Source organism: Macaca nemestrina, chromosome X (genome assembly GCF_043159975.1).
Source record: "Macaca nemestrina isolate mMacNem1 chromosome X, mMacNem.hap1, whole genome shotgun sequence".
NCBI lineage: Eukaryota > Metazoa > Chordata > Mammalia > Primates > Cercopithecidae > Macaca > Macaca nemestrina.
The window spans coordinates 119511015-119532079 of record NC_092145.1 but is presented as its reverse complement, the minus strand read 5'-3'; the positions used below and the strand labels follow the sequence as shown (position 1 = coordinate 119532079).

The following is a 21065-nucleotide window of genomic DNA, read 5'->3' as shown; positions in this document are numbered from 1 at the left end:
GCGACCTATAGAACTATACAATAAACCAAGTGATTTGATATATGTGTAATTGGAATCTCAAGAGAGGAGAAAGGAATACTTCAAAAATACTTGAAGAAAGAATGGCCAGAAAATTTCCAAATTTGCTTTTTAAAATCCTGTAAAGCCACAGATCCAAATAGCACAATGAACCCCAACAAAACAAAACTGCCTCAAGGCACAACAAAGTCAAATTGCTAAAAACCAGCAATAAAGAGATTTTTTTCTTTTCTTTTTTTTTTTTTTTTTTGGAGACAGGGGCTCGCTCTGTTACCCAGGCTGGAGTGCAGTGGCTCGATCTCAGCTCACTTCAACCTCTGCCTCCTGGGTTCAAGTGATTCTCGTGTCTCAGCCTCCCCAGTAGCTGGGATTGCAGGCACGTGACACTATGCCTGGATAATTTTTCTATTTTCAGTAGAGACGGGGTTTTGTCATGTTGGCCAGGCTGGTCTCAAACTCCTGGCCTCAAGTGATCTGCCCACCTTGGCTTCCCACAGTGCTGGGATTACAGGTGTGAGCTACCATGCCCGGCCTAAGAGAAAAATCTTTTTTTTTTTTTTTTTTTTTTTTTTTTGAGAGGGAGTCTCACTGTTGTCGGCCTGGGCTGGAGTGCAATGGCATGATCTCAGCTCACTGCAACCTCCTCCTCCCGGATTCAAGCAATTCTCCTGCCTCAGCCTCCTGAGTAGCTGAGATTACAGGCATCCGCCACCATACTCGGCTAATTTTTGTATTTTTAGTAGCGACAGGGGTTTCACCATGTTGGCCAGGCTGGTCTCGAACTCCTGACCTCAGGTGATCCACCCACCTCAGCCTCCCAAAGTGCTAGGATTATAGGTGTGAGCCACCGCGCCCCACCAAGAAAATCTTAAAAGCACACGGAGAAGAAAGGTACATTATGTACAGTTGTACAGAGGTAAGAATCTGTAGACTTCTCTTCAAAAACTATGAAAGGCATAAAAAACAGTTCTTTATAGAACTGAAAGGGGGAAAAAAGGGTTTATTCAGAATTCTCTACTCAGAAAAAATATCCTTCAGAAATGAAGGTTAAAAAATACTTTCAGACAGAGCCAGGCATGGTGGCTCACGCCTGTAATCCCAGCACTTTGGGAGGCCGAGGTGGGCAGATCACGAGGTCAGGAGTTCAAGACCAGCTTGGCCAATATGGTGAAACCCCGTCTCTACTAAAAATACAAAAATTAGCTGGGTGTGGTGACAGGAACCTGTAATCCCAGCTATTCGGAAGGCTGAGGCAGGAGCATCACTTGAACCTGGGAGGCGGAGGTTGCAGTGAGCTGCAATCATGCCACTGCACTCCAGCCTGGGTGACAGAGCAAGACTCTGTCTCGAAAAAAAAAGAAAAAGTTTCAGACAAACAGAAATTGGGAGGATTTGGCACCAGCCCATCTGCACTACAAGAAATGTTAAAAGAAATTTTTCCAGCAGAGAAATATGATACCAGAAAGGAACTTGGATATACACAAAGGGTTAAAGAGTGCTGAAATGGTAAATACGTTGTTAAATGCAGAAGTCGTTTTTCTAATTTTCTAATTCTTTTACGAAATAATTGTTTATAGCAAAAGTAATAGCAATGTACTGTGGAGTTTTTAAGATAGGTAGAAATAAAATGTATGGCAAATTAACACAAAGGCCTGTAAGGGAAAAAGGGAAGTACACTGTTGTAGGAAGTACACAATATGTAAAGTGGTATATTATTTGAAAATAAACTACGATAAGTTAAAAGAGCAGTTTGTAAACCCTAGAGAAACCACCTTAAACCAAACAAAGAGGCATAGATGGGCAGGTGCGGTGGCTCACACCTAACATTTTAGGAGGTAACATAAGAGTATCGCTTGAGCCCAAGAGTTCAAGGCTGCAATGAGCCATGATCACGTCACTGCGCTCCAGCCTGGATGACAGAATGAGACTCTGTCTCAAAAAAAAAAAAAAAAAAAAAAAAAACTACAAAGCCATAGTAACCAAATCAGCACGGTACTGGCATAAAAACAGACACACAGACCAGTGGAACAGAATGGAGAACCCACATAAAAATCCACACATTTACAGCCAATTCATTTTTTAGAACTTTTTTAAAAATTAATTTTTAAAATTTTGTTTTTAATAGAGATATGAGGTCTTGCTTTTCCCAGCATGGTCTCAAACTCCTGGCCTCAAGGGATCCTCCTGCTTCAGCCTCCCACAGTGCTGGGATTACAGGCATGAGCCACCATGCCCGGTCCAACCAACTCATTTTCGACAAAGGCGCCAAGAACATGCAATGGGGAAAAGACAGGCCCTTTAATAAATGGTGCTGGGGAAACTGGATAACCATATGCAGAAAAATGAAATTAGACCCCTATCTTTCACCATATACAAAAATCAAATCAAAATAGATCAAAGACTGAAACTGTGAAACTACTAGATGAAAGCATTAGATAAATGCTCCAAGATATTGGTCTGAGCAAAGATTTTTTGGGTAAGACCTTAAAAGTACAGGCAACAAAAGAAAAAACAGACAAATGGGATCACATCAAGCTATAAAGCTTCTGTACAGCAAAGGACACAATCAACAAAGTGAAGAGACAACCCACAGAATGGGAGAAAATATCTGCAAACTACACATCTGACAAGGGATTAATAACCAGAAGATATAAGGAACCCAAACAACTCAATAGCAAAGAAAAAATCCTAATAATCCAATTTAAAAATGGCCAAAAGACCTGAATAGACATTTCTCAAAAGATGACACACGGGGTTGGGCGCGGTGGTTCACGCCTGTAATCCCAGCACTTTGGGTGGCCGAGGCAGGCAGATCACTCGAGACCAGGAGTTCAAGACCAGCCTGGACAACATGGCGAAACTCCATCTCTACTAAAAATAAAAAAATTAGCCAGGCATGGTGGCACGCACCTGTAGTCCCAGCTACTCAAGAGGCTAAGGCAGGAGAATCGCTTGAAGCCAGGAGGCAGAGGTTGCAGTTAGCCGAGATAGGGCCATAGCACTCCAGCGTAGGTTACAAGAGTGAAACTCTGTCTCAAAAAACAAAAACAAAATAGAATTACCATATGATCCAGCAGTCCCGCTGCTGGGTATATACCCACAAGAAAGGAAATTAGTATACTGAAGAAATATCTGCAGTCCCATGTTTGTTGCAGCTCTGTTCACAATAGCTAACATTTGGAGGTAACCTAAGTGTCCATCAACAGATTAATGGATAAAGAAAATGTGGTACATATACACAACGGAGTACTAGTCAGCCATAAAAAAAAGAATGGGATCCTGTCATTTGCAATAACATGGATGGAATGGGAAGTCATTATGTTAAATGTTATTATGTTATTACCTCTTGGAGAATGCATTATGTTAAATGACTTCCAGTTCCATCCGTGTTATTACCAGACATAGAAAGACAAATATTGCATGTTCTCATTAATAAGTGGGAGCTAAAAAAGCAGATCTCATGAAGATAGAGAGTAGGTTGGTGGTTCCCAGAGGCTGGGAAGGATAGCAGGGAGAGGGAGATTAAGAGAGATTGATTAATGGGTTCAAATATACAGTTTGAAAGAAATAAGACCGAGTGTTTGATAGATCAGAAGAGTGACTACAGTTTACAATAATCTATTGTATATGTCAAAACAGCTAGAAGAGAAGAATTAGAATGCTTCCAGCTTTATGCTGGAAAAGACAAATATTTAAGGTGATGATACCCCAACTATATTGATTTCATCTTACAGATTATATGAATGTATTACATGATCGCATGTACCCTCTAAATATGTACAGCTATTATGTATCAGTGAAAAGAATAAAATTTTAAAAATACCCTGCACAACTACAGAATACACATTCTTTTCAGATGCACATGGAACACTCACCAAACAGACCATATGCTGGGCCATAAAACAAGTCATAATAAATTTACGAGGATTGTAAGTAAACAGAACGTGCTCCTCGACCACAACAGAATTAAATTACAAATAAATAAGAGAAAGATATCTGGAAAATGCCCCCAAATTTGGAAACTAAACAACACACTTCTAAGCCATGGGTCAAAGAAGAAATCACACAGGAACTAATACTGTATTTTTAATGGGATATAAATAAAAATACAACATATCAAAATTTGTGAGTTTCAGCTAAAGCAGTGTTTAGACCTTGGAGGAAATTTTATAATATTAAATACTTATATTAGAAAGAAGAGGCCAGGTGCGGTGGCTTACGCACTGTAGTCCCAGCTATTTGAAAGGCTGAGGTGGGAGGATTGATTGAGTTAAGGAGTTTGAGGTTGCAATCAGCTATGATTGCACCACTTCATTCCAGCGTGGGTGGCAGAGCAAGACCCTGTTTCTTGGGAAAAAAAGGAAGAAGAAATGTCTAAAACTGATTATTTAAGCTTCCACCATAAGCTAGAGGGCCGGGCAGGGTGGCTCACTCCTATAATCACAATACTTTGGGAGGCCGAAGCATGGAGGATCACTTTGAGACCAGGAATTCAAGACCAGCTTGGGCAACATACCACTACCCTGTCTCTGAAAAAATTAAAACAAACAAACAAAAAAACAAGCTAGAAAAAGAACATATTAAACCCAAAGAAAGGAAAAGATAGGAGCAGAAACCAATATAATAGGAAATTAACAAACAATAAAAAGATCAATGATACCAAAACCTGGTTCTTGAAAATATAAAATTGGTAAACCTCTAGCTAGACTGATCAGGAAGAAAAGAGAGAAGACACAAATTACTAACATCAGGAATAAAGGAGGGCACGTCATTCAGATCACAGAAACTATATATACATATGCGTTGCTACGTGTGTGTGTGTGTGTGTAGCAACGCATAATCAAAATAGGTAATAACTACATTAATTAGAAAAGGATGGATAATTATGAATCTGGTTTTAAAGCAAACATACACATATACACTCACACAAGCAACCAACCAGTAAATCTTTTTAAAGATTTTTCCCAATTCCGGTTATTACCTCTTAGAGAATGCATTTTCCACAATATTTCAGTACATAACATAAAAAATATTCAAAGCTCTAGAAAGCTGCCACTGTGACTCATCATGACGCAGTCTGAGTAGAACTGGCAAAAAGTGCCTCTTATTTTTATAAAAAAAGGATATGTTTATTTCAGAAACACAGCATTAGTGAACAATCCGAAAATAAATGTTACTATTTGCCATATTAACAGAATAAAGGAACAAAATTATACGTGTCTCAAAATGCATTGTAAGTATTTGATACAGCTTCTATTCATGATAAAAATCCTTAGAAAGCTACAAATAGACATAGGCTTCCTTAAAATGACACCAACAACAAACATACACAATGATAAAATACTGAAAGCTTTGAAATAGAAACAAGACGAGGTTATCCACTCTCACTATTTCATTGCCTTTGTAGTGTAGCTCCTAGTGAGTACAATGAGGTAAGAAAGAATAAACGAGAATGCATCATGTCTTGCAAAGGAGCAATAACTCTCATGCTTTGTTAGAAGCATGATTGTGTATATGGAAAGTTGTATATGTGGAGGGTCACCAAAGTGCAGGATAAAATGTTAGTATATAAAATCAGTTGCATTTTTGTTTTGTTTTGTTTTGTTTTTGAGACGGAGTCTCGCTCTGTCGCCCAGGCTGGAGTGCAGTGGCCGGATCTCAGCTCACTGCAAGCTCTGCCTCCCAGGTTTACGCCATTCTCCTGCCTCAGCCTCCCGAGTAGCTGGGACTACAGGCGCCTGCCACCTCGCCCGGCTAGTTTTTTTGTATTTTTTAGTAGAGACGGGGTTTCACCGTGTTAGTCAGGATGGTCTCGATCTCCTGACCTCGTGATCCGCCCGCCTCGGCCTCCCAAAGTGCTGGGATTACAGGCTTGAGCCACCGCGCCCGGCCAGTTGCATTTTTATATGCCATAAAAAAATTAGGAAATGAAATTTTAAGAGAAATCATTTACAATAGCACAAAAGAAGCAAATACTTAAATCTATCATAATTGTGCAAGAACTCTACAGAGAAAGCTGTAAAATACTGTTGATATTATTAATAGAAATGCAAGGAAACTTACACCGGAAAACTTTATACTGCGAAAATATCAATTTTCCACAAACCTGTTAGATTTAATCATCTACATATTGTGTCTTTAAGGGGAGATTGGCTAGTTTATTCTTTTTTCTGAATATGAATTTTAATCCATAATCAGTGCCATTATTGAGAATATTAAGACGCTTTCATGTTGAACTGATGAAAACAGCATTTGGAATAGTAAATGGCATGGAATGTATGAATAACCTCCAGCTGGCCGGGTGCTGTGGCTCATGCCTGTAATCCCATCACTTTGGGAGGCTGAGGAGGGTGGATCTCTTGAGGTCAGGGGTTCGAGACCCGCCTGGGCAACATTGTGAAACCCTGTCTCTACTAATAATACAAAAATTAACCGGGCATGGTGGTGCACGCCTGTAATCCCAGCTACTCGGGAGGTTGAGGCAGGAGAATTGCTTGAACCCGGGAGATGGAGATTGCGGGGAGCCAAGATTGTGCTACTGCACTCCAGCCTGGGTGACAGAGCAAGACTGTCTCAAAAAATAAAAATAAAAATAAAAATCATTAAAAATAACCTCCAGTTATCTTTTTTCTTTTTTTTTTAAGTGTAAAAATTATAAGCAACTGTAATGAAAAGTCTTCAGAGGTATTCTCTGGGAGACTCAGGATTGAAGGGGCCAGAAGCAGAGAGCCAGCAGGTCCTAGGAGGTGGTCTACTAAAAGATCTGGGGGCTCACTGCCTACCTGAAAAGATACAGAACTCCTGCCCTCAATAAACGAAAGGGAAATTGAACTACTCTGCAAGTCAGTTTTCAACAGTATTCATTTTCTCTTGAATCGTTGAAAGACTGAAGATGCCTGTTAAAATAGGTCTCTGTTATAATCCTGTAGAAAAAGTTTGCCAAGGTTTTCTGATTTTGAACCCAAATATTGCTTAAGCATCTGGGGCACAGCTCCAAATGTATTGAACTTGCTTCTCCCCCTTGCCAAGGTTTCATGAGGCCCTTTTCAAAGCCATCTTAATTCCATTTTGCCAGCAGTATAGGCCACACACAAAGTGGTGCTTCTGGCTTTTGTAATCAGAATGCAAAGGCACCATTCTGCCAGTACTGAAATCAGCCAAGCCCAACCCTTTGCAGGGAGCTCCTTCTGGTGTGATGGCTGATCAGCCTGCTGGCTTCAAGAAGAGCTCTCTGAGTACCAGCATAAAAAGTACCAGTATAAACGAATCCACCAAGGCAAAGTTTTGTGGAAGAGCCTGGCAGGTTCCTCACCCTATACCCATCCCCAATGCACCCGTGCCTCCACTCCCTCTGCCACTCCCATCAGCCTCTCATCTGCCACCAGAATGATTTTTTTCCTGCCTTCCTGTAGCATTTTTTAGAATGCTGTTTTGATTTAGCTTTAGTGTTCTTTGGGTGTATCTCTTTAATAGTTGCCCTAAGAATTGCATTATATATACGTAACTTACTCTACAGTTGTCAACATCTTACCAGTTTGAGTGAAGTGTTAAAACTTTACCTCTTTTTATAACTCTCAATCCTCCCCCGTTTATAATATAATTGTCTTAAATATTTCCTCTACATACATTGAGAACTACTGCATAAGCCAAGATTATAATTTTGTTTCAACTGTCAAATGTAATTTAGAAAACTCAAGAAGAGAACAAAAGTCTATTGTATTTACCCATGCTTTTGCTTTATCATTCTTTCTTCCTTCCCGATGGGCCAAGATTTCTTTTTCTCTCATTTTCGTTTTGCTTAGAGAACTTCCTTTAGCTATTCATTAGGGCAAGTCAGCTGGCAACAAATTCTTTCAGTTTTTTGTCATCAGAGTGTATCTCAATTTCCTTTTCGTTCCTGAAGAATGTTTCGGCTATACGATTCTGCATTGAAAGTTCTTTCCAGCACTTGAAAACTGTTTTGCCATTTCCTGCTGGCCTTCACGGTTTCTTATAAGAAGAAATCCACAGTCGTTCGAGTTGTTTTTCCCCTATAGGTAACATGTTGTTTCTGTCTGGCTGCTTTCAAGATTTTTTTCTTTGTCTTAATTTTCAAAAGTTTGCCTGTGATGGGCCTTAGCATAGATTTCTTTAGGTTTATCCTGTTTGGGATTTTCTCAGCTTCTTAACTTGTAGGTTTATTGCTTTGGCTAAATTTCAGAGCTTTTAGCCATAATTTTTTCAGTTCCACATTTTTCTCCTCTCCTTCTGGAACACCCATGATCTGAGTATTAGATATAGATTTTGTTACAGCAGTCTCACATGACCCTGAAGCCCTGTTCTTTTGTTTGTTTGTTTGTTTGTTTAGTCCATTTTTTTCTCTGTTGTTCAGATTGAGTAAATTCTATTTGATCCTCAAATTCGGATTCTTTCTTCTGTCTATATTCTGCTCTTGAGTATATGCCTTGAGTATTTTATTTCAGTTATTCCAATTTTTAGTTTAAAAATTTCCATTTGGTTCTCCCTTATATCTTTGATTTCTTTGCTGAGACTTTCTACTTTTTTTGTTGTTTCAAGCATGTTTGTAATTGTTGCTAAAGCATTTTTAGGATGGCTGCTTTAAAACCTTGTCAAATAATTCTAGCAATTCTGTCATCTAGGTTAATTGTCTTTTGTCATTCAAGTTGACATCTTCCTGGTTCTCAGTATAACAAGTGATTTTTGATTTTTTTTTTTTAATTGAAACCAAAACATTTTGGGCATGATGTTGTAAGATTCCAAATATTATTTAAATCCCGTGTTTGAGCAGACCTCTCGTGCCTTACTACTGGCAGATGAAGGTGAATGTCCAGGTTCTCCCCTCAGGGGGAGTGAGTGTGGGAGGAGTGTTCCTTGTTATTGGCAGGCAAGGGTGGGAGTTCAGGCTCCCCAGTAGGCTTCCATTGATACCACCCTGGTGAGGAGGGTTGAAGGTGTTTCATTATTGCCTCCCTTGATGCCATCGTATCAGGGTGACCTCATTACCATGGAGCAGTGGTGAAAGTTCAAACTCTCCACTAGGCCTCTTCTGACACCACCCCAGAGAGGAGGGAGAGGAGTACTTTGTTACTGCCTGGTGGAGGTGGACGTGGAGGCTGCCATGTGGTTTCCACTGACACAGGGAACGAGGAGGCTTCTTACTCCCCAGCAGGGATGTTCCTGCTGCCTTCCTACTCAGCCTTCTCTGACCCCACTGGGTGTGGGGAAGGGGTGGTGTGGGGCACGTCCTTACAGTCTGGTAAGGGTGAAAGTCTAGGCTCCCCATTTGGCTTTTGTCCCACAGGGTGGAGCCACAGTTTTTTTTTTTTTCTGTTGTGTTTGCTTGCAGCAAAGTGATTGTTGTCTAGAAGTTTTCTGTCTGACTAAGCTGTCCTCTTCCTGGTCCTTTGGCTAGAAAGAGCAGACTTTTCTTGGAGGTTTTATGTTTTGTGTGTTTGTCTGTGGCTATTGATGTTTCTGGGTTGCTGGCTTCATCAGCACCCAGTCAGGAAGATGTCAGACAAAAAGCAAATTCTGGGAATTCACAGCCGTGTTGTTCCTTGGGTCCCAAGGCCCCTAATGACTGTGCCTTTTTCTCTCTGCCTTTCAGTCTTCATATGCTTATTTTACATGGAAAATCTAGGGTGTTGGCGGGTGCAGTGGCTCAAGCCTGTAATCCCAGCACTTTGGGAGGCCAAGACAGGCAGATCACTTGAGGCCAGGAATTTAAGACCAGCCCGGCCAACATGGTGAAACCCCTTCTCTACTAAAAATGTAAAACATAGCCAGGTGTGGTGGCACATGCCTGTAATCCCAGCTACTTGGGAGGCTGAGGCAGGAGAATCCCTTGAATCTGGGAGGCAGAGGTTACAGTGAGCCAAGACCACACCACCGCACCCCAGCTTGGGTGACAGAGTGAGATTCTGCCTCAAAAAAACAAACCAACAAACAAATCTAGGATTTTGAGCTGTACTTAGCAGGAGGAATAGTACATGTACTCCATCTTCTCAGAAGCAAAAGTCCCAAAGGCTGCCTTTTCACATTTTATCACAGCCAAGAAAGTATTACTCCACTCTGTTCTATGTTTGGATTTGGAGGACCTTTCCTACTGTAAGGGAGTCTATGTTGGAATGCGGAACTGTCTTAAAAAACAAATTATTGGGTTTTAAAAAGAACAAACTTGAGGCCAGGTGCGGTGACTCACGCCTGTAATCCCAGCACTTTGGGAGGCCGAGGCGGGCGGATCACATGAGGTCAGGAGTTCAAGACCAGCCTGGCCAACATGGTGAAACCCTGTCTCTACTAAAAATACAAAAATTAGCCGGGCATGATGGTGGGCGCCTGTAATCCCAGCTACTCGGGAGGCTGAGGCAGGAGAATCGTTTGAACCTGGGAGGCAGAGGTTACAGTGAGCAGAGATCACGCCATTGCACTCTAGCCTGGTTGACAAAAGCAAAACTCAATCTCAAAAACAAACAAACAAAAAAGAACAAACATCAAAAACCTAAGCCTCTGTCAAAATTGTCCTGTCTCCCTGCTGTTAAGATTATGTAGGACAACAAATCCACGATTTTGGGGAGGAGATGATGAACCCAAGTCTGGGAGTTTTCTGCATGTTTTTTTTTGAGAAGGAGTCTCACTATGTAGCCCAGGCTGGAGTGCAATGGTGCGATCTCGGTTCATTGCAACCTCCTCCTACCCAGTTCAAGCAATTCCCCCACCTTAACCTCCTGAGTAGCTGGAATCACAGGCATGCGCCACCGTGCGCAGCTAATTTTTTTGTATTGTTAATGGAGATGGGGTTTCACCATGTTGGCCAGGCTGGTCTCAGACTCCTGACCTCAAGTGATCTGCCCACTTCAGCCTCCCAAAATGCTGGGATTACAGGCATGAGCCACCGCACCTGGCTGAAAATGTAGTTCTTAAGTTTATATGGAAATGTAAAGGACCAAGAATATGAAAAAGAACAAAGTTTGAGAACTTACATTACCTGACTTCAAGGATTATTATAAAACTATTATCATCAACAGAGTATGCCACATAAATTAACAAGTAGAATAAAAAGCTAGACATAGACACACACATATATAGTCATGTGATTTTTTACAAAAGCACCAAAGCAATCCAGTGGAGGAAGGAAAGTTGATGCAACAAATAATGCCATATGGAAAAATATGAATCTCAACCTGTGCCTCACACCATATACAAAAACTAATCTGAGATGGATCATACACCTAAATGTAAATGGTAAAACCGTATGTCTTTCAGAGGAAACCTCAGAAGAATATCTTCATGATTTGGGATAGGCAAAGTTTGCTTAGCAGGTCACAGAAAACAGTAACCATAAAAGAAAACATTGATTAGAGTTCATCAAAATTTAAAACTGTTCATCAAAAGACACCATTAAGAACATTGAGGCCAGGCGCAGCGGCTCAGATCTGTAATTACAACACTTTGCAAGGCCAAGGCAGGAGGACTGCTTGAGTCCAGGAGTTTGAGACCAGCCTGAGCAATATAGGGAGATTCCATCTCTTAAAAATAAATAAATAATGGCTGGGCATGGTGGCTCACGCCTGTAATCCCAGCATTTTGGGAGGCCGAGGCGGGCTGATCACTTGGGGCCAGGAATTCAAGACTAGCCTGGACAACATGACAGAACCCTGTCTCTACCAAAAATACAAAAATTAACCTGGGTATGGTGCCTATGCCTGTAGTTCCAGCTACTCGGGAGGCTGAGGTGGGAGGATTGCTTGAACCCGGGAGGCAGAGATTGCAGTGAGCCAATATGGCAGCACTGCACTCCAGTCTGGGCAACAGAGCAAGACCCTGTCTCCATAAACAAACAAATAAATAAATAAATAAAATTGAAAACCAAGCCACAGACTGGGGAAAATATTCATAGAATACATATTTGACAAAGCACTGCTATACAGGAAATATAAAGAACCTGAAAAATTAGTAATACTAGGACAAATGGCCTAACTTAAAATGGGCAAACAATTTGAGTAGATGCTTCCTAAAATAAAATGAACAAATGAACAATGAGCACATGAAAAAGTGACCAAGGTCATTAGTCACTAGAGAAATACATATTAAAACCACAGTGAGATACCACTACATACCTATTAAAATGACTTGACCACCCCAAATGGTGAGGATGTAAAGCAACAGGAACTCTCAAACCCTTTTGGTGAAAATGTATAATTGTATAACTACTCTGGAAAAAGATCTGGCAGTTTCTTATAAAACTAAACATTTACTACGCTATGACCCAGCAATTCCATTCCTAGGTATTTACCCAAAAGAAATAAAAGTATTTGTCTGTCCAGGCGCAGTGGCTCATGCCTATAATCCCAGCAGTTTGGGAGGCCAAGGCAGGTGGATCACAAGGTCAGGAGTTCAAGATCGGCCTGTCCAATATGGTGAAACCCCGTCTCTACTGAAAAATACAAAAATTACCCAGGCGTGGTGGCGCATGCCTGTAATCCCAGCTACTCAGGAGGCTGAGGCGGGAGAATCACTTGAACCCAGGAGGCAGAGGTTGCAGTGAGCCGAAATCGCACCACTGCCCTCCAGCCTCTCCAGCCTGGGTGACAGAGTGAGACACTGTCTAAAAAAGAAAGAAAGAAAGAAAAAGAGAGAGAGAGAGAGAGAGAGAGAGAGAGAGAGAAAGGAAAAGAAAAGAAAAGAAAAGAAAAGAAAAGAAATGAAAAGAAAAAAGAAAAGTAAAGAAAAGGTTTCTCTACACAAAGACTTGAGTATGAATGCTCAGTGAAGCTTTATTCATAGCAGCTAAGCCCAGGAAAAACTCAGGTGTCCATGAATAGGAGAATGGATAAACAAGCTCTCATATATTCATACTGTAGGGGAGGCAAAATTTTACTTCTACCTTCTTCAGATCTCTAGCAGGGCCTGAGAATTAATTTGGCATAAGACAGATGAGCAAGAGAAAAGCATACAAATTTATTCAATATAAGTTTTCTGTAATACAGGTGACCTCATAACAAGGAAATGAAGACCCAAAGAAATGGCAAGACTTTGCCGGGTGTGGTGGCTCATGCCTGTAATCCCAGCACTTTGGGAGGCCAAGCCAGGTGGATCACTTGAGGTCAAGAGTTCGAAACCAGCCTGGCCAACATGGTGAAACCCCATCTCTACTAAAAAAAACAAAAACAAAAACAGCTGGGCATGGTGGCAGGCACCTGTAATCCCACCTACTCAGGAGGCTGAGGCAGGAGACTCGCTTGAAACCGGGAGGCCGAGGTTGCAGTGAGCCGAGATCGTGCCCTTGCACTCCAGCCTGGTCGGCAAGAGCGAAATTCCGCCTAAAAAAAAAAAAAAAAGAATTGGCAAAACCTAAATGCTTTTATACTGAGTTGAACAGAGAGGCAATTGTGGAAAAGTAACTAAAATATACGAGAAGGTTAAAGAAGATCGGTTTGTACAGATTTCTCCAGTCTCAACTGCCCATCCTTGATAAGAATGTTTCTATTCTCTTGATATAAAGAAGGCAGTGCTCGCAGAATAATTTTATCTCGTATTTTTAAAAAGAAAAGGGGGATCAGAGTGTCCTTCTTGCATCTGCTGTTTTTCAAGTGCCTTTAACCCCAAATAGTCAATATGGCATGGTGACATATTTTAGGGTGACATGTTCTGAACTCCTTCAATACAATGGAATACTACACAGAGGGAATTAATTGCTGATAGATACCATAACATGAAGAATCTCAAAATCATAATGCTCAGTGGAAAAAGCCTTACATAAAAGACTACATACCGTATGATTACATTTACATGAAATTCCAGAATGACCAGAGTAATCTATAGACGAAAAAACCAGAACAGCGGTTGCCTCTGGTAGATGGGATTGGACAATGCTTGGGAAAGAACATGAGGAAACTTTCATGGGTAATGGAATTGTTTTATATCCTCATGGGGCTTTTGATCATATGGTATTTTTCAAAACTCAGTGAATACGCTCTTAAAATATGTGTCTCTCGTTATAGGTAAATTTTACATAGAAGAAAAACTATAAACAAATATTCAACTCTTATTAACTATTTGCCTGCTGAAGTATTTAGTGAGATGAATACTGATGTTAACAATTTACTTTAAATGCATTAAAATAAGATAGACTAATGGATGAATAGAAGGATAGATAAATAAATAGATTAGTAAGAAAACAAATGTAGTAAAATGTTAATGCTGAAATCTAGATGATTTTATGAATGTTTGCTATAAAACTCAATGTTGCCATTATGTTTAAAAATTAAACGAAAATTTTCGTCCAGGCGTGGTGGCTCACGCCTATAATCCCAGCACTTTGAGAGGCCGAGGCGGGCAGATCATCTGAGGTTGAGAGTTCGAGACCAGCCTGACCAACATGGAGAAAACTGTCTCTACTAAAATTACAAAATTAACTGGGCGTGGTGGTGCATGCCTATAATCCCAGCTACTCCGGAAGCTGAGGCAGGAAAATCGCTTGAATCCGGGAGGTGGAGGTTGTGGTGAGCGGAGATGGTACCACTGCACTATAGCCTGGGCAACAAGAGCAGAACTCTGTCTCAAAAAAAACAAGCCAACAAACAAATAAAAAATTAAATGAAAATTTTCATAATAAGACCAGTCATGGTGACTCATGCCCGTAATTACAGTACTTTGGGAAGCCAAGGTGAGAGGACTGCTTAAAATCAGCAGTTCCAGACCAGCCTGGGCAACATAGCAAGACCCTGTCTCCATTTTTTATTAAAAATTTTTTTCACAATGAAATATTAAGGAAAAAGTTAAAAAATTCAGAAGAATATGTAGTAAAAAGTAAAGTCCCTCTTTTTCTACTCACCCCAACCATTTTCCCTTTCCAGAAGCAACTACTACTAACTAAGTTTGGTAGATATTGTTCCAAATCCTTTTCTTTAAATTTGCATATATGTATATATTGAAATATACAGTGATCTTTTAAAAGCAAAATGGGGGGCCAGGCACGGTGGCCAACACCTGTAATCCCAGCACTTTGGGAGGCCGAGATGGGCAGATCACCTGAGGTCGGGAGTTCGAGACCAGCCTGACCAGCATAGAGAAACCCTGTCTTTAACGAAAATACAAAAATTAGCCAGGCATGGTGGCGCATGCCTGTGGTTCCAGCTACTCAGAAGGTTGAGGCAGGAGAATCCCTTGAACCCGAAGGTGGAGGTTGTGGTGAGCCGAGATCGTGCCATTGCACTCCAGACTGGGCAACAAGAGTGAAACTCTGTCTCAAAAATAAATAAATTAATCAATTAATTAATAGGATTATACTATTCACATATTAAGTAACTTGCTTTATTTACTTGACATTTTGTTTTGGAGTTTGTTTCATGCCAGCACATCTACTTTGGCTTCTTTGTCTTTAACGTCTGCTTGCTACCCTATTCCCAATAGAAATGTAGGTTGCTTAAAGTTTTTTTGCTATTAAAAATTACTCTTCAAAAAGGCTGGGCCAAATTACCTACAAAATGGCTATTTTTTTATATTGTGTGTATCAATACCGGATTCCCCACACTTTTGCCAGCACCAGATACTATCAATCTTTTTCATTTTTGTCTACATGATGGGTGAAAAATGTTTTGCATTTTCCTGAGAGTTGGTGAGATTGAGTCTTTTAATGTTTTGTTGGCCATGTATGATTTTTCTTTCGTGAATTGCCTTTTCATATCTTTGCCCTCTTCTCTATTGGATTTGACTTTTTCTCATTGATTCTTTATATATTCCGGATACAATCACTTGTCAGGTATCATGTTGAAAATATAAAAATATTGTCTTTAGTTTGTGGCTTGTGTTTTTGTCTTTTCATTAACAAAAGTTTTTAATTTAAATTTATTCAAATGTATAAGCCTTTCTTTATGGTTTGCACTACTATGTCTTATTTAAGAAACTTCCCAATATCACAAGATTATAAAAATATTCTCTTAATCTCCTAAAAAGTTTCCTAGATATTTTTTCTTTTCTTTTTCTTTCTTTTTTTTTGAGATGGAGTCTTGCTCCAGGCTGGAGTGCAGTGGCGCAATCTCGGATCTGCCTCCCGGGTTCAAGCAATTCTCCTACCTCAGCCTTCTGAGTAGCTGCGATTACAAGTGCGTGCCACCACAGCCAGCTAATTTTTGTATTTTTAGTAGAGATAGGGTTTCGCCATGCTGGCCAGGCTAATCTCAAACTCCTGACCTCAAGTGATCCACCCACCTCAGCCTCCCAAAAGTGCTGGGATTACAGGCATGAGCCACCACGCCTGGCCCCCAGATATTTTTTCTAGGCCGACCTATAACCTGTATAGTTTAAAAAAAACCAGAATGACAGCATGCATACTGCTTTATAACTTGTTTTGTCATTTAACTATATATTTTGAACATCTTTTCATTTGAATAAATGTATCAGTAGTGTTGTGGGTGGGGTTTCCCAGGAAACAGACTCGGAGACAGAGATTTGTGTGCAGGAAGTTTATCAGGGAGTGCTTTCAGGATCAACACATATGGGGGAAGGGAATGAGGGAGGATTAGACAGGAGGAGAAGTTAGACTGTGGTGCAGTACCAACAAGGGCTCCGGCTTTGTTGCTTAGAGGGCCCTGCAATGCTGTCCCAAATTGAAGAAAGAAAGCTGGGTCTTTATACACCCATGTCGTTTGATGTGAGCCGCCCCTGGGAAGGGGTGGGGGTGACATTGAGCAAGGCAGTTGACTTCAACTGAATTCAATTCCCAGAGGCAGATGAAGCCTGTAGCACTCCCAATAGCTGGGAGTCCTGAAGTGGGATCTGAGCCCTGCATCACAGAACCCACCATAGTTAGGGACACTATTGATTTCTTTTTTTTTTTTTTTTTTTTTTTGAGACGGAGTCTCACTCTGTCGCCCAGGCTGGAGTGCAGTGGCTGGATCTCAGCTCACTGCAAGCTCCGCCTCCCGGGTTCAAGTGATTCTCCTGCCTCAGCCTCCCCAGTAGCTGGGACGACAGGCGCCCACCACCTCGCCCGGCTAGTTTTTTGTATTTTTTAGTAGAGACGGGGTTTCACTGTGTTAGCCAGGATGGTCTCGATCTCCTGACCTCGTGATCCACCCGTCTCGGCCTCCCAAAGTGCTGGGATTACAGGCTTGAGCCACTGCGCCCGGCGACACTATTGATTTCAACCAGCACAAAACCCAACCATCCCTTGTTTCATAAATAGAAATTAGTCTCAGTTAACAGGTCCTCAGTAGGTGATTGCTGGCATCAATACTATCTATCCCTTTTATTAGGAAAACAAAAACTTTCGGAGAAATGCTCAGTAGATTTATCTTTACATTTTATTGGCCATAACTAAAAATGTCCAGCCCCAGGTGCAAGGGAGGCTGCGAAAGTAGTATCAGAATTGTCAGGATTTTGTGTCTGGAGCAGTGAACATTGCTGCCCTGAATGGTATCCAGATTGTTAGTATAGAAGAGCATAAAGGATATTAGACATGCAACTAACAAAATAGACTTGTACAAAATTATTTTGAATAATTGCATATGGATTTAACTTACTAAAACAGTCTCCATATTGCTGGACACTTGGTAGTTTCCAACTTTTTGCTATTCTCCACTGTACTGCAATAAACACCCTAGATATTTTTCTCTGCCCATTATTCATTTGGGATGAAATTGTAAACATATAATTGATAACAACAAAAAAAAAGTGGGGAATGGATTTTTGAAATAATTTTGATGCAGATTACCAAGAAGTACCTTTGAAAGTCCCTACAAATTCATGTTTTCTCCTGTAGTAAATTTTTTTATTTTTATTTTTATTTTTTTTTTTTTTTGAGATAGAGTTTTGCTCTGTCACCTAGGATGGAGTACAGTGGTGAGATCTCTGCTTGCTGCAACCTCCACCTCCCGGTTTCAAGTGATTCTCCTGTCTCAGCCTCCTGAGTAGCTGGGATTACAGGTGTGCGCCACCACGCCCGGCTAATTTTTGTATTTTTGAGATGGGGTTTCGCCATGTTGGTCAGGCTGGTCTCAAACTCATGACCTCATGATCTCACTGCCTCAGGCTCCCAAAGTATTGGGATTACAGGCATGAGCCACCACGCCCAGCAGTCCAGCAGTGAATTAAGAGGTCTATTTTTCCTCACCACATCCTCACTGTGTCTCCAGCTACTCAGGAGGCTGAGGCAGGAGGGTCACTTTAGCCCAGGAATTGGAGGCTACAGTGAGCTATGACCACACCACTGCATTCTAGATTGGGCGACAAAGTGAGACCCTGATTCAAAAAAAAAAAAGAAAAGGTATCTTTATTTTGTTTGTTTGTTTTTTGAGATGGAGTCTCACTCTGTTGCCCAGGCTGGAGTAGAGTGGCGTGATCTCGGCTCACTGCAACCTCCACTTCCTGGGTTCAAGCAGTTCAACCGGGTTCAACCTGACCCTTCTGAGTATTTGGGATTACAGGCGCCCGCCATCATGTCCGGCTAATTTTTGTTTGTTTGTTTGTTTGTTTTGTTTTTAGTAGAGATGGAGTTTCACCATCTTGGCCAGGCTGGTCTTGAACTCCTGACCTCGTGATCCACTTGTCTCAGCCTCCCAAAGTGGTGGGATTACAGGCATGAGCCACCTCTCCCGGCCGAAAGTATCTGTTTTAAATCTCATTTTGTGTAGAGTTTTACTGTCCATATTTGCTAATTTTTGTGCTGTAGTCGAAAAATGTGCTCCAGACTGTTTTGGCTTTTTGGAAAGTATTGAAATACAGTAGATGTCTTCGTTCCTGTGCTGTGAGTGATAATTCCAACAGACCTGAGTTGTTTTGCTGGTCAAGGCAAGAAACATACAAATTAATAATGTTTCCTGGACGAGCACTGTGGCTCACGCCTGTAATCCCAACACTTTGGGAGGCTGAGGCGGGCGGATCGCCTGAGGTCGGGAGCTCAAGACCAGCCTGACCAACATGGAGAAACCCAGTCTCTACTTAAAAAATACGAAATCTTGGCTATAATAATAACTGTTATAGCCGTTATAACTGTTATAGCCGGCCGTGGTGGCATGTGCCTGTAATGCCAGCTACTCGGCAGGCTGAGGCAGGAGAATCGCTTGAACCCGGGAGGCGGAGGTTTCGGTGAGCCGAGATCGCGCCATTGCGCTCCAGCCTGGACAACAAGAGTGAAACTCCATATCAAAAAAATACATAAATAAATAATTTTTTTTTCTGTTATAAATAATTTTTAAAATAATAATTTTCTCTTTTGGCTAGGAATCTCACAGGCTGGAAACACACAAATTAATAATGTTTCCTTTTAGCTAGGAACCTCATCAAACATACAAATTAATAATGTTTCCTTTTAGCTAGGAACCTCACAGGCAGGACGGGGCAGGGAGGGGCGGGGGCCCACGCCGGAAAGATTTTCAGAGCATTTTGACCCAGTTTGATAGAATTGTTTATTGATAACAATGAGATTAGCCGGCGCGATGGCTCACACCTATAATCCCAGCCCTTTGGGAGACCGAAGCGGGCAGATCACCTGAGGTCAGGAGTTACAGACCAGCCTGGTCAACATGGCGAAATCTCGTCTTTAGTGAAAATACAAAAATAAGCCGGGTGTGGTGGTGGGAAACTGTAATCCCAGCTACTTGGGAGGTTGAGGCAGAACAATCACTTGGGTGTATGAGGTGGAGGCTGTAGTGAGCCGAGATCTGCCACTGCACTCCAGCCTGGGCGACAAGGTGAGACTGTCTCAAAAACAACAACAACAACAACAAAGAAAAAACAAAACAAAACAAAACAAAAAGACTAGACGCAGTGGCTCACGCCTGTAATCCCAACACTTTGGGAGTCCAAGGCGGGCGGATCATGAGGTCAGGAGTTCGAGACCAGCCTGGCCAACATGGTGAAACCCCGTCTCTACTAAAAATTCAAAAAATTAGCCAGATATGGTGGCGTGCACCTGTAATCCCAGCTACTTGGGAGGCTGAGGCAGGAGAATCACCTGAACCCGGGAGGTGGAGGTTGCAGCTAGCGGAGATTGAGCCACTGAACACCAGCCCTGGCGACAGTGTGAAACTCTGTCTTAAAAAAAAAAAAAAAAAAACCTACAATGAGATTGATGATAGCAGGTGGTCTTGGTATTACATACCCCCATCCTCTATCCCCAGGGAACTCTGCTGTTGAGTCTTGTTACATTTCAGGAAAACAGCTAGGTATTACCAATACCTAAATATATATTCACAATTAGTATTCACAATATTGAATATGATTGACGAAAGCTAGACCTCTCTGAATGTATCTTGCCAAAGTACTTTATTATATAAATAATTCTTTCATGATCTATGTATTACACTCTGCATATTTAATAAATGACAAAAATATTTTTAAAATATCACTCTGAAAAGTAAAAGGGGAAAGAAATAATTTTGCTCATTTAATGAAGAATGATGACACCTGAACTTTTAGAAACATGTGCCATAGCTATCTTAATGGGAAACATGAGAGTGCTGTTTTGAAAACATTGAAGGACTATATAGTTCATAAATAATAGATCTGTAATTCTAGTTTATGTTTTATTAGCAAAAAAGTTTAACAGTTATTATTATAGCCAAGATAAAACTATAATGCTACAAATCCAACAAAATAACTTGAATATTTCACTCTCTCTAAGTACATGAATATATTATACTAAATATGTTTGGAATAATTTTTAGTGAATATTATATGGAATGTAATCAAAATCATTGATGCACTTAATCATTTTTGTACACATTGTAGTCTTCACGGAAATGTAAGTACTAAATATTTTAGTAGCTCAGAAAAATTCTCTAAGTCCACATGCAGTTCAGGTTAAATATACAGAAAAATTAAATAGTAAAAAATGGTATTTGAAATATGTATAATACAGTTTTTAAAGTAACAAGTTATCATTGAAATACATAAAGTAAACTAACTTAGTAGTAAGAATGATGTGAAAATATATGGACACTACAGAAATCCACTTAGGTATATCTGTTAAAATAAGTGAAGATTAAAAAGAATTAGGCTACCAAATGCAGATCACAATACATAGAAAACGAACACTCTTTGCA

At 40.7% G+C, this 21065-nt stretch overlaps 1 long non-coding RNA gene across 1 annotated transcript in view; it reads right to left on the bottom strand.

Moving 5' to 3' along the window:
• LOC105500027 (uncharacterized) overlaps window positions 1-8125 on the bottom strand; it is a 41671-nt gene extending 33546 nt beyond the window's left edge. The window contains exon 1 of the long non-coding RNA XR_011618366.1: window positions 7743-8125. This is a non-coding gene — a long non-coding RNA (uncharacterized lncRNA). The remainder of the gene's footprint in view (window positions 1-7742) is intronic.
• Window positions 8126-21065: the final 12940 nt, after the last annotated feature.